The sequence below is a fragment of the Oryctolagus cuniculus genome, chromosome 13 (genome assembly GCF_964237555.1).
Source record: "Oryctolagus cuniculus chromosome 13, mOryCun1.1, whole genome shotgun sequence".
NCBI classification, from domain to species: Eukaryota; Metazoa; Chordata; class Mammalia; order Lagomorpha; family Leporidae; genus Oryctolagus; species Oryctolagus cuniculus.
The window spans coordinates 5,661,898-5,673,069 of NC_091444.1; the positions used below are offsets into that span (position 1 = coordinate 5,661,898).

At 42.9% G+C, this 11,172-nt stretch overlaps 1 pseudogene; it reads right to left on the reverse strand.

Annotated features, from left to right (window-relative positions):
• Positions 1-3,905: 3,905 nt before the first annotated feature.
• LOC103351069 (U3 small nucleolar RNA-associated protein 6 homolog pseudogene) lies at positions 3,906-10,938 on the reverse strand (annotated as a pseudogene).
• Between the last annotated feature and the right edge of the window lie 234 nt (positions 10,939-11,172).

Sequence of the window (11,172 nt, forward strand, 5' to 3'; positions counted from 1 at the left end):
GTTCTGATAGGTGGTGTGAGGAAAGACTGGTGAGCAGTGAGCCAAAAGTGAGTTTCTTTGACTCTTGTATGAAGACTGCTGCTGAGGCTAGTGCCCATAAACAGGGTGCCCAGACCTTGACTCTGGAGTCTAAAGTTGAGAAATAGGCTACAGGAGCAAAAGAGGGACCAGCTCGATGGCTGAGAACCCCCAAGGCCATTCCTCAGCTTTCAATGACATAATGTGGAAGGGCCGTGCGAGATCTGGTAAGTGTAAGGCAGGGGCCTCTAGCACAGCCTGTTGGAGCTTGCGATATTGGGAGGTGACTGGGGTAAGAGGGGCTCCCGGAGGAATCCCTTTGTGGCTTTGTAGAGTGGCAGGGCCAGAAGGGAGAAGTTTGGAATCCGTGAGTGTAGGAATCCTGCCAGGCCTAGAAAGGAAAGAATTTCTTCTTGGTAGAAGGGGGTGGGAGGTTAGCTGTGAGGCACTTTCTGTCAGCAGTGAAGCCTTGTGGGTGGGGGTGAGATGCACCCCAAGATAGGTTACCTCAGAGAAGCAGAGCTGTGGTTTGGTGAAGGATACCCAATAAGCTTTGGCTGCTAGGAAGTTGAGGAGAAAGCAGTCTGTTGGGGACTTCCAGGTGTACGGGTACTGTTGCTGTGTTAACAAGGCAGAGGTCTTGCACCAGACGGAAGGACCTGTTAGGCTTTTTAACCACCAAATTGGGGTGTTATAGGGGGAACCAGCCTTGTGTAGCAGGCCCTGGTGGAGGAGTTTAGAAATAATAGGCTTTAGACTTTGAAGGCTGGAAATGGGTACAGAGTATTGTGGCTGGGAAGGAAATGTGGAGTTTTGTAACTTAGTCTGGACAGGAGGATGATGGGTCACTACTATAGGGTGACTGTTGTCCCATACTCGTGGGTTGACAGTGGACAGGAGCCCTGAGGTAGGCAGGGTGGCTGGGACTGGGTTGTCTTGAGAGAGGAGTAGTAAAAAGGGAGGCAAAGGTGAGCTGGAGGATGAGGCCATTGGCTGGAGGGTGAAAACCACCTGAGCAGCAATCTGATAGAGTAGGTCTCTCCCCAAAGGGGACATAGGACACTGAGGTATAACGAGAAGAGAGTGGGAGAAGGGCATCATATTAATTATGTAGAGCAGACTGGGAATCCACAGAGGTCTATAAGGTTTTCCCTCCACCCTGACTATGGAGGTTGAGGCAGCAGAGGTTGGGCCCCCAATACTTGGTAAGGACTGAGAAGGTTGCCCTAATGTTAATAAGGAAAGAAATTTGCATACCTACTACCTTCACAGTTACCCTGGGCTCCCATGGAGTGATGGCCATGGTTGGTTGGCGGGAGTCTGGGCTCCTTCAGTCCTCAGTAGCCAGCCCTAAGTGGTCAACCCAGGGCATAGGTGGGGTGGACGGTCTACTGACTCGATGGACAAGAGAACAGTTCTCTCCCCAATGGCCCTTCTGTTGGCATTTAGGGAAAGGACCGGGTGGGTCTCTGGGGTTGGGACACATTCTGGCCCAATGGCTCATTTGGCCACATTTAAAGCATGGGCCCAGAGAACTCTTGTGGTCAGCAGGGCTACTGGAGGCAGCAGGTTGCTGCAAAGCCTTCCCCAGCATTTGGAATCTTTTCTTTTGGGCTCTCTCATCCCTCCCATTGTATGCTTTAAAGGCCACTTATAGAATCCCTGCCTGTGGTGTTTATGGACCCTTCTCAAGCCATTTTAACTTTGCCTTAATGTCTGGAAAACTCGGGGCAAAGAAATGATTCATGAGAAGGCTACGGCCGTCAGGAGACTTGGGATCTAAGCTGGTATATTGGAGGAGAGTTTTCCTTAGGCGCTACAAAAAGGCAGAAGGATTTTCCTTTTTATCTTTAATAACTTCTCTCAGTTTATCATAATTTACAGCCTTTCTGGTGGATTTCCTTAGGCCAGCTAGCGAACAGATAGTAAAATAATTTCTGGCTGTTATACCATTGGGAGAGTTGTAGTTCCAATTGGGGCCCTGATTGAGGACCACATCTGGACCTATGAGATGGGCAGGATCAGTCTGATGTGTCTAATCGGCATGGAGATGGGCTTGCTCCCAAACCTGCCTTCACTCCTTTGGGAGGAGGGCATTCGAGAGGATCATAAAGACATGATGAAAAGTCAGATTATAAGACTGGGTTAAATAGTGAAATTCCTTGATGTATGACATTGGGTTGGAGGTGAAGGAATCCAGTTTTTGGAGTAAATGAGAAACAAACATGGACCCTTATGATGCCCTCTGCCCCTGTCAGTTCCCCGGGGGGTAACATGGAGGTGGGCTCCCTGGCTGCTGTTCAGGAGTGAGTGACTCAGGGACTGGGCACAGAAGAGAGGGGAGGGGCTTGAGGGGCGGGGAGGGTGGGGATGGAAGGTAAAAATGTAGATTGGGTTTGTGACAAGGCAAAGGGTATGGGGAATGGGCTGAAAATGGTTTTGAGGAAAGGATGAGCAGGGAATTTGAGACAAGGTGGAAGGAGGTACAGTGAGAGCTGGAGTAGAAGCTAACGCTGCCCCCTGAAATTCCTGGGAGGTACTGATGAGATAGCGAGGGCCAGAATGGATGGTGAACTCTGCGGTTGTCAAGTAGGAGATAATGGTGCTGGGGCTGAGCTGCTGCAGCCCCGGGAAGTGGCTGGGCTGGTGTCTGTGATTGGGACTGTTGAGGAAGGGGTTCATTGGCTGGATCAAAGGAGGCCATGATAGCAGTGGCTGCAGCATAAGTGGCAGGATCTAAGGTAGAAAGGTGTTTTGGCTTCTTAGTGAGAGCTATGGAAGTCAGGAGAGTTTGAGCCAGAGAACACAAGTGAAGGCTTAGAAGGCTTAGAAATGGGAAATCTTCCAGTTTTCCAAAACGCTCACAGAAGTGGTAGAGATCCCAATAATTTTGGGGTTATATGTATCATTTGGACTGAGTTGTTGAGGTAGGAGATAATCAAGAAGAGGATCAGAGGGAATGCAGGAAGAAGAAGCTCCAATGGTGACCTGTAGAGTCCGACTTGTGGATATTGGACATCCCCGAGATCATGGCTGTTCCATGATAGGGTATGGGAACAGAGGGCAGAAGTCATCACCCACACACCCACAGGAGCACAGGGGTTGAATGATCATCCACACCCACTGCTCCCCAGGCACGGAGTCTGTACAGTCACAAGGCTGTAGGAGCTGTAGTGCCTGGTATCAGGACTTCAGAACAAAGTAGAATGGAACCACAATTCATAGCAGGGGTTGCCATGAGAGAGTTCTCATTCTGTGTCTTACCTCAAGATTTTAAAGGACTTTGTGTGGATGGAGATCACAGAGTGTTTGGTGGTGTGAAGGAATTCTGGTCATGTGTTTTGTCACTGGCAGAAATGTAGGACCCCAAATTAACTTTCCCCGAAGGGAGAGCAAGGTCGATGGGAGAGCCTGGATCCAAGTCACAACACCAATGTAAGGACACCACAAAACACACCAAACACCAGAGTTAAAGGAAAGGGTTATTGCGGCGGGGGGGGGGGGGGACTAATGGGCCAGGGGTAGAGGGCAAGAGGCATCAGGAGAGAGAGAGCATGTGTGCTGAAAGCAAGTCCTATTATACCTTTGTCAGGGGAAGGGGCAAGCAGGGATGTAGGAGCAGCAAAACCCTTAGGGTTTGGGTGGAGCTGACACTGGTGGTTGGGCCATGGGGCTGAGGACTAAAGCCTACTGTACAAGATGGCCATGGGGGTCAGAGCCTAAAATGGCATCGGGGGCATGATGGCCCAACGGATAAGACAACACCAATTTACCAACAATGTGCATGATGAACCTGAGATAATAAATGAAACTCAGTTGTAGGATTTCCATATAGTAGAAAGAACATTTAGAACATTTAGGTCTGGCCTCAACAAGTAGCCTTGAAATCAGCAGTTTTCTTTTTTGGAACTAAACATTAACAAATTAATTTTTAAAAAGTATGTGTCAAGACCGACAGACATCCTGTCTGCCATTTTGAACAAATTACAGATTGATTCATAATAGTTTTCCCACAGAGCTTGCACTACATCACGAAATTGGCTGTGTTCTTCCTCATCACGGGTGGCCAGCTGAGCCACAAACAACTCTGCTGATTTTCCCTGCAACATTTTCATGACACACCAATAGACCTGTCCACAGTTATCAGGCCTTCCAAGGTAGTGACTCAATTCCTCTTTTACATAATCCATCCAAAGATCAGAATCTGTAGATCCAAAATCTCTCAAAGCCCTTTCATAAAATTCTATTAAAAATGGACTACAAATGGACAGCTTTCCTGTAACCCTTTAAATACTGCTTTTGCCTTTTTGTAGCCACCACTTCAATATGACCAATATAGGTACTTATCTTTCAGAGCTACCAAGCCTGGACCTATGACAGCTAAGCAAGCCACAGAAGACTGTGTTTTTAGTTTCAGAAAGGCTTCTTCAAGGAGCTTGGCTACGTCAGGGCTCTTTGAGTAGATTAGCACCTGCAGCTTCATCTGCCACATTGTCCCAGAGTCCTTAAACAATGCTGCCCCCCGGTTTATTTAAAAGATATGTTAAGGGACTTAAATGAAGACTTAGATTCCAATACAATAGTACTGGGGGACTTTAATACTCTACTCTCAGAAATTGACAGATCAACCAGACAGAAGATCAAAAAGGAAACAGCAGATTTAATCGACATTATTGCCCAAATGGATATAACAGATATCTACAGATCTTTCAATCCTACATTTAAAGAATTTACATTCTTCTCAGCAGTACATGGAACCTTCTCTAGGATCAACCACATACTAGGCCATAAAGCAAGTCTCAGCAAATTCAAAAGAATTGAAATCATACTATGCATCTTCTCAGACCACATGGAATGAAGCTGGAAACTAGCAACTCAGGAATCCCTAGGGAGTATGCAAACACATGGAAACTGAACAACATGCTCCTGAATGAACAATGGGTCATAGAAGAAATCAAAAGAGAAATCAAAAACTTTCTGGAAGTAAATGAGGATAACAGCACAGCATACTAAAACTTATGGGATACAGTAAAAGCAGTGTCAAGAGGAAAGTTTATAGCATTAGGTGCCTACATCAAGAAATTGGAAAGGGACCAAATAAATGAGCTTTCAACGTATCTCAAGGATCTAGAAAAACTGCAGCAAACCAGACCCAAATCTAGTAGGAGAACAGAAATAATTAAAATCAGAGAAGAAATCAACAGCATTGAATAAAAAATTACAAAAAATCAGCCAAACGAAGTGCTGTTTTTTGAAAAAATGAATAAAATTGATACACCATTGGCCCAATTACCTAAAAAAGAAAAGACCCAATTCAATAAAATCAGAGATGAAAAAGGAATGTAACAACAGACACCACAGAAATAAGAAGAATCATCAGAAATTACTACAAAGAGTTGTGTGCCAGCAAACAGGGAAATCTATTAGAAATGTATAGATACCTGGACACATGCAATCTACCTAAATTGAGTCATGAAGACATAGAAAACTTAAATAGACCCATAACTGAAACAGAAATTGAAACAGTAATAAAGGCCCTCCCAACAAAGAAAAGCCCAGGACCAGATGGATTCACTGCTGAATTCTACCAGACATTTAAAGAAGAACTAACTCCAGTTCTTCTCAAACTATTCAGAACAATCGAAAAAGAGGGAAGCCTCCCAAATTCTTTCTATGAAGCCAGCAACACCTTAATCCCTAAGCCTGAGAAAGATGCAGCTTTGAAAGAGAATTACAGACCAATATCCCTGATGAACATAGATGCAAAAATCCTCAATAAAATTCTTGCCAATAGAATGTGACAACACATCAGAAAGCTCCTCCACCCAGACCAAGTGGGATTTATCACTGGTAAGCAGGGATGGTTCAATGTGCGCAAAACAATCAATGTGATACACCACATTAACAGACTGCAGAAGAAAAACCATATGATTATCTCAATAGAAGCAGAGAAAGCATTTGATAAAATACAACACCCTTTCATGATGAAAACTCTAAGCAAACTGGGTATAGAAGGAACAGTCCTCAATACAATCAAAGCAATTTATGAAAAACCCATGGCCAGCATCCTATTGAATAGGGAAAAGTTGGAAGCATTTCCACTGAGATCTGGTACCAGACAGGGATGCCCACTCTCACCACTGCTATTCAATATAGTTCTGGAAGTTCTAGCCAGAGCTATTAGGCAAGAAAAAGAAATTAAAGGGATACAAATTGGGAAGGAAGAAGTCAAACTATCCCTCTTTGCAGACGGTATTCTTTATTTAGGGGATCCAAAGAACTCTACTAAGAGACTATTGGAACTCATAGAAGAGTTTGGCAAAGTAGCAGGATATAAAGTCAATGCACAAAAATCAACAGCCGTTGTATACACAGGCAATGCCACGACTGAGAAAGAACTACTAACATCAATCCCATTCATAGTAACCACAAAAACAATCAAATACCTTGGAATAAACTTAACAAAGGACGTTAAAGATCTCTACAATGACAATTACAAAATCATAAAGAAAGAAATAGAAGAGGATACCAAAAAATGGAAAAATCTTCCGTGCTCATGGATTGGAAGAATCAATATCCAAAAAAGCCCATGAGAGTATTTCAGGCATGGAAAGCCAAGACTCTGGGGGAAAAAAAAAAACCTAAATAAAAGATCTCCATGAGTGAGATCCCAGTGGAAAGAATGGGTCATCAAAGAAGGAGGTACCTTTCTCTGAAGGGAGGAGAGAACTTCCACTTTGACCATGGCCTTGTCTAAATATGATCAGAGTCAGTGAACTCAGGGGGCTTCCAAAGCCTTGGCAGCTCATGACAAGAGCCTAGGGTGATTACTGATGCCATAAAGAAGAGTGTCAATTTGTTAAGTCAACAACAGGAGTCACTGTGCACTTACTCCTCATGTAGGATCTTTGTCCTCAGTGTGCTGTACATTGAGATTTAATGCTATAACTAGTACTCAAACAGTATTTTTCACTTTATGTTTCTGTGTGGGAGCAAACTGTAGTAATCTTTACTTAATGTATGCTAAACTGATCTTCTGTATATAAAGAGAATCGAAAATGAATCTTGATGTGAATGGAAGGGGAGAGGGAGTGGGAAAGGGGAGGGTTGCGGGTGGGAGGGACGTTATGGGGGGGGGAGCCATTGTAATCCATAAGATGTACTTTCTAAATTTATATTCATTAAATAAAAGTTTTAAAAAAGTCAATTCTCCCAAAAGCGATTTATAGATTCAATGTGATACCAATCAAAATACCAAAGACCTTCTTCTCAGACCTGGAAAAAGTGATGCTGAAATTCATATGGAGGCACAGGAGACCTTGAAAAGCTAAAGCAATCTTGTACAACAAAAACAAAGCTGGAGGCATCATAATACCATATTTCAAGACATACTACAGGGCAGTTGTAATCAAAACAGCGTGGTACTGGTACAGAAACAGATAGATAGATCAATGGAACAGAATAGAAACACCAGAAATCAACCCAAACATCTACAGCCAACTTACATTTGATCAAGGATCTAAAACTAATTCCTGGAGCAAGGACAGTCTATTCAATAAATGGTGCTGGGAAAACTGGATTTCCATGTGCAGAAGCATGAAGCAAGACCCCTACCTTACACCTTACACAAAAATCCACTCAACATGGATTAAAGACCTAAATCTACGACCCAACACCATCAAATTATTAGAGAACATTGGAGAAACCCTGCAAGATATTGGCACTGGCAAAGACTTCTTGGAAAAGACCCGGGAGGCACAGGCAGTCAAAGCCAAAATTACAATTGGGATTGCATCCAATTGAGAAGTTTCTGCACTGCAAAAGAAACAGTCAGTAAAATAAAGAGGCAAGCGACATAATAGGAAACAATATTTGCATACTATGCTACAGATAAAGGATTAATAACCAGAATCTACAATGAGATCAAGAAACTCCACAACAACAAATCAGACAACCCACTTAAGAGATGGGCCCAGGACCTTAATAGACATTTTTCAAAAGAGGAAATCCAAATGGCCAACGGACACATGAAAAAATGGTCAAGATCACTAGCAACCAGGGAAATGCAAATCAAAACCACAATGAGGTTTCACCTCACCCAGGTTAAAATGGCTCACATTCAGTGATCTACCAACAACAGATGCTGGAGAGAATGTGGGGAAAAAGGGACACTAACCCCGTGTTGGTGGGAATGCAAACTGGTCAAGCCACTATGGAAGTCAGTCTGGAGATTCCTCAGAAACCTGAATATAACCTTACCATTCAACCCAGCCATCCCACTCCTTGGAATTTACCCAAAGGAATTTAAATTGGCAAACACAAAAACTGTTTGCACCTTAATATTTATTGCAGCTCAATTCACAATAGCTAATACCTGGAATTAACTTAAATGCCCATCAACGGTAGGCTGGATAAAGAACTTATGGGATATGTACTCTATAGAATACTAAACACTGGCAAAAACAATGAAACCCGGTCATTTGCAACAAAATGGAGGAATCTGGAAAACATCATGCTGAGTGAAATAAGCCAGTCCCAAAGGGACAAATATCATATGTTCTCCCTGATTGCTGACAACTAACTGAGCACCAAAGGGGAAACTTGTTGAAATGAAATGGACACTATGAGAAACGGTGACTTGATCAGCCCTTGCCCTGACTGTTGATGAGCAACTTAACACATTATCCCTCTTAGTATTTTTTTGTTCTAATTTATACTATTGGTTGAACTCTGTAATTAATACACAATTATTATTAAGTGTTGAATCTTAACTGAAAAGTTATCCCTGTTAAATATAAGAGTGGGAATAAGAGAGGAAAGAGATGTAGAATCTGGGGCATGCTCAATTTGTACTTGCCCCAAATCATAGAGTTAGAAACGTGACAGCGGATTCCAATTCAATCCCATCAAGGTGGCTTGTACCAATGCCATCTCATAGTCCAAGTGATCAATTTCAGTTCACAATTGATCATACTGATAGGTCTAAGTGTCAAAGGGATCACATAAACAAGACTAGTGTCTGCTAATACTAACTGATAGAATAAAAAAGGAGAGAACGATCTAACATGGGAAGTGAGATACACAGCAGACTCATAGAATGGTAGATGTCCTAAACAGCGCTCTGGCCTCAGCATCAGCCCTTGAGGCATTCGGATCTGGCTGAAAAGCCCATGAGAGTATTTCAGGCATGGAAAGCCAAGACACTCTGGCAAAAAAAATGACCTAAATGAAAGATCTCTGTGAGTGAGATCCCAGTGGAAAGAACAGGTCATCAGAGAAGGAGGTACCTTTCTCTGAAGGGAGGAGAGAACTTCTACTTTGACTATGACCTTGTCTAAATATGATCAGAGTCAGTGAACTCAAAAGGCCTCCATAGCCTTGGCAACTCGTGACTAGAGCCTAGGGTGATTACTGATGCCATAAAGAAGAGTGTCAATTTGTTAAGTCAACAACAGGAATCACTGTGCACTTACTCCTCATGTAGGATCTCTGTCCTTAATACACTGTACATCTCAAACAGTATTTTTCACTTTGTGTTTCTATGTGGGTGCAAACTGTTGAAAGTGTTACTTAATATATGCTAAATTGATCTTCAGTGTATAAAGATAATTGAAAATGAATCTTGGTGTGAATGAAAGGGGAGAGGGAGCAGGAGAGGGGAGGGTTGCGTGTGGGAGGGAAGTTATGGGGGGAAAAAAGCCATTGTAATCCATAAGCTGTATTCTGGAAATTTATATTCATTAAATATAAATAAAAAAAAAATGCTGCCCCATCTACTGCCACCTCTAATGCTTCCCCAAACAACTCTTGTGCAGTATCAACTCAATCCACTGCTTGTACTGGGATTCTGACAGCAGCTTGAATTCATGTGCCTTCTTGAACATAATCATTGTTTTTTCCTGCCTTTTCCCTTTGAGAATATCACTGTTTGTATTGTTAGAAAATCTTTCCATGAAAAGGTTGATGTGTCCCTTCCGCATGGTCCCCGTAGGCACAGTCTCACAGCCTCCTCTGGCACTGCACTGCCCCTCTCCTCCCTCTTACACACCTCCATTGTTTTCGTTGACTACATTGCAGGCTGCTCTTCTCCTGGTTTTGACTCAATCTCTAGTCCTCGCCATGCCACTTAATCCCAAGTGAGAGGGTCATCTCTGTGTAAAGCCTGAAGAGCCTGAAGGTCATTATAAATTTCTTTTTGTAGTTACTTGGCAAAGTCAAATTGCTGTGCAACTGAAAGCAATGACATGTGACATTTTGGACCTTCACTTATGCTTACAGAAATTTTGTAGATGATCTGAGTCAACTCACCCTTAAGGATTTCTTGAAAATAATCACAGTTCCCCAGATCATCCACGCCAGCTATTTCAAGTTCTTGCTCTTCCTTCCTAAGGTTCTCAGCATGTATTCACCGCATCCTAAAGTATTCTTGATAAATTTCAGGCACTATGGATGGAAGCGTGGAGCCTGCAGAAATAGTTGTCTTCTGAAGACAGAGCTCTTCCATTGCCCGTCTGGCTGTCATAATCCACAAGCCTTCCTTGTTTGGATGAGCAACCAACATGGCGGAAGAGACCTTGCTCAGTTACCCTTTGGACAGCCAAAGTTGAGCACCATCTTTCCACATTGCTGAAGCATGTCAGAAGATACCTGTACCCGGTGTACAAGAGAACCCTGTATTTCAACCCTCTTAAATGAATATCTAATGCATGTTCTTCTCTGTATTTGCTCCAATAGATTCTTTTAATATTGAACATAACTGATAAAGAATTCCTTGAAAATGGTTCACTGTACGCTATATTCTAGATCAGACACCTCCTTACTGATAACCTTAATCTCCACTTGACTGAATAGCCCAAAAAGTTCCAGCTATTCCAATTCTGGGATATGCTCTTGTATGCATTCTCAAATTATCACTGTCATGAGATCTGAACTTTACTACGCTGTGAGGACACTCTGCATCTCCAAAACACGCAGCCACCAGGCCCACTTTCAAGTTACGGGAGTCCTATAATTCTTTATTGAAAGAAGGATGTGTATTCCTCAGAGTTGTTTACCCTATGAATGGTTAGAAAAGTTTCTCGCTATTTTTCTACTTTCTAGTTGTGGCTTTTGTTTATATGAATTCACTTATGTACAATCTTGGCTATACAAAAA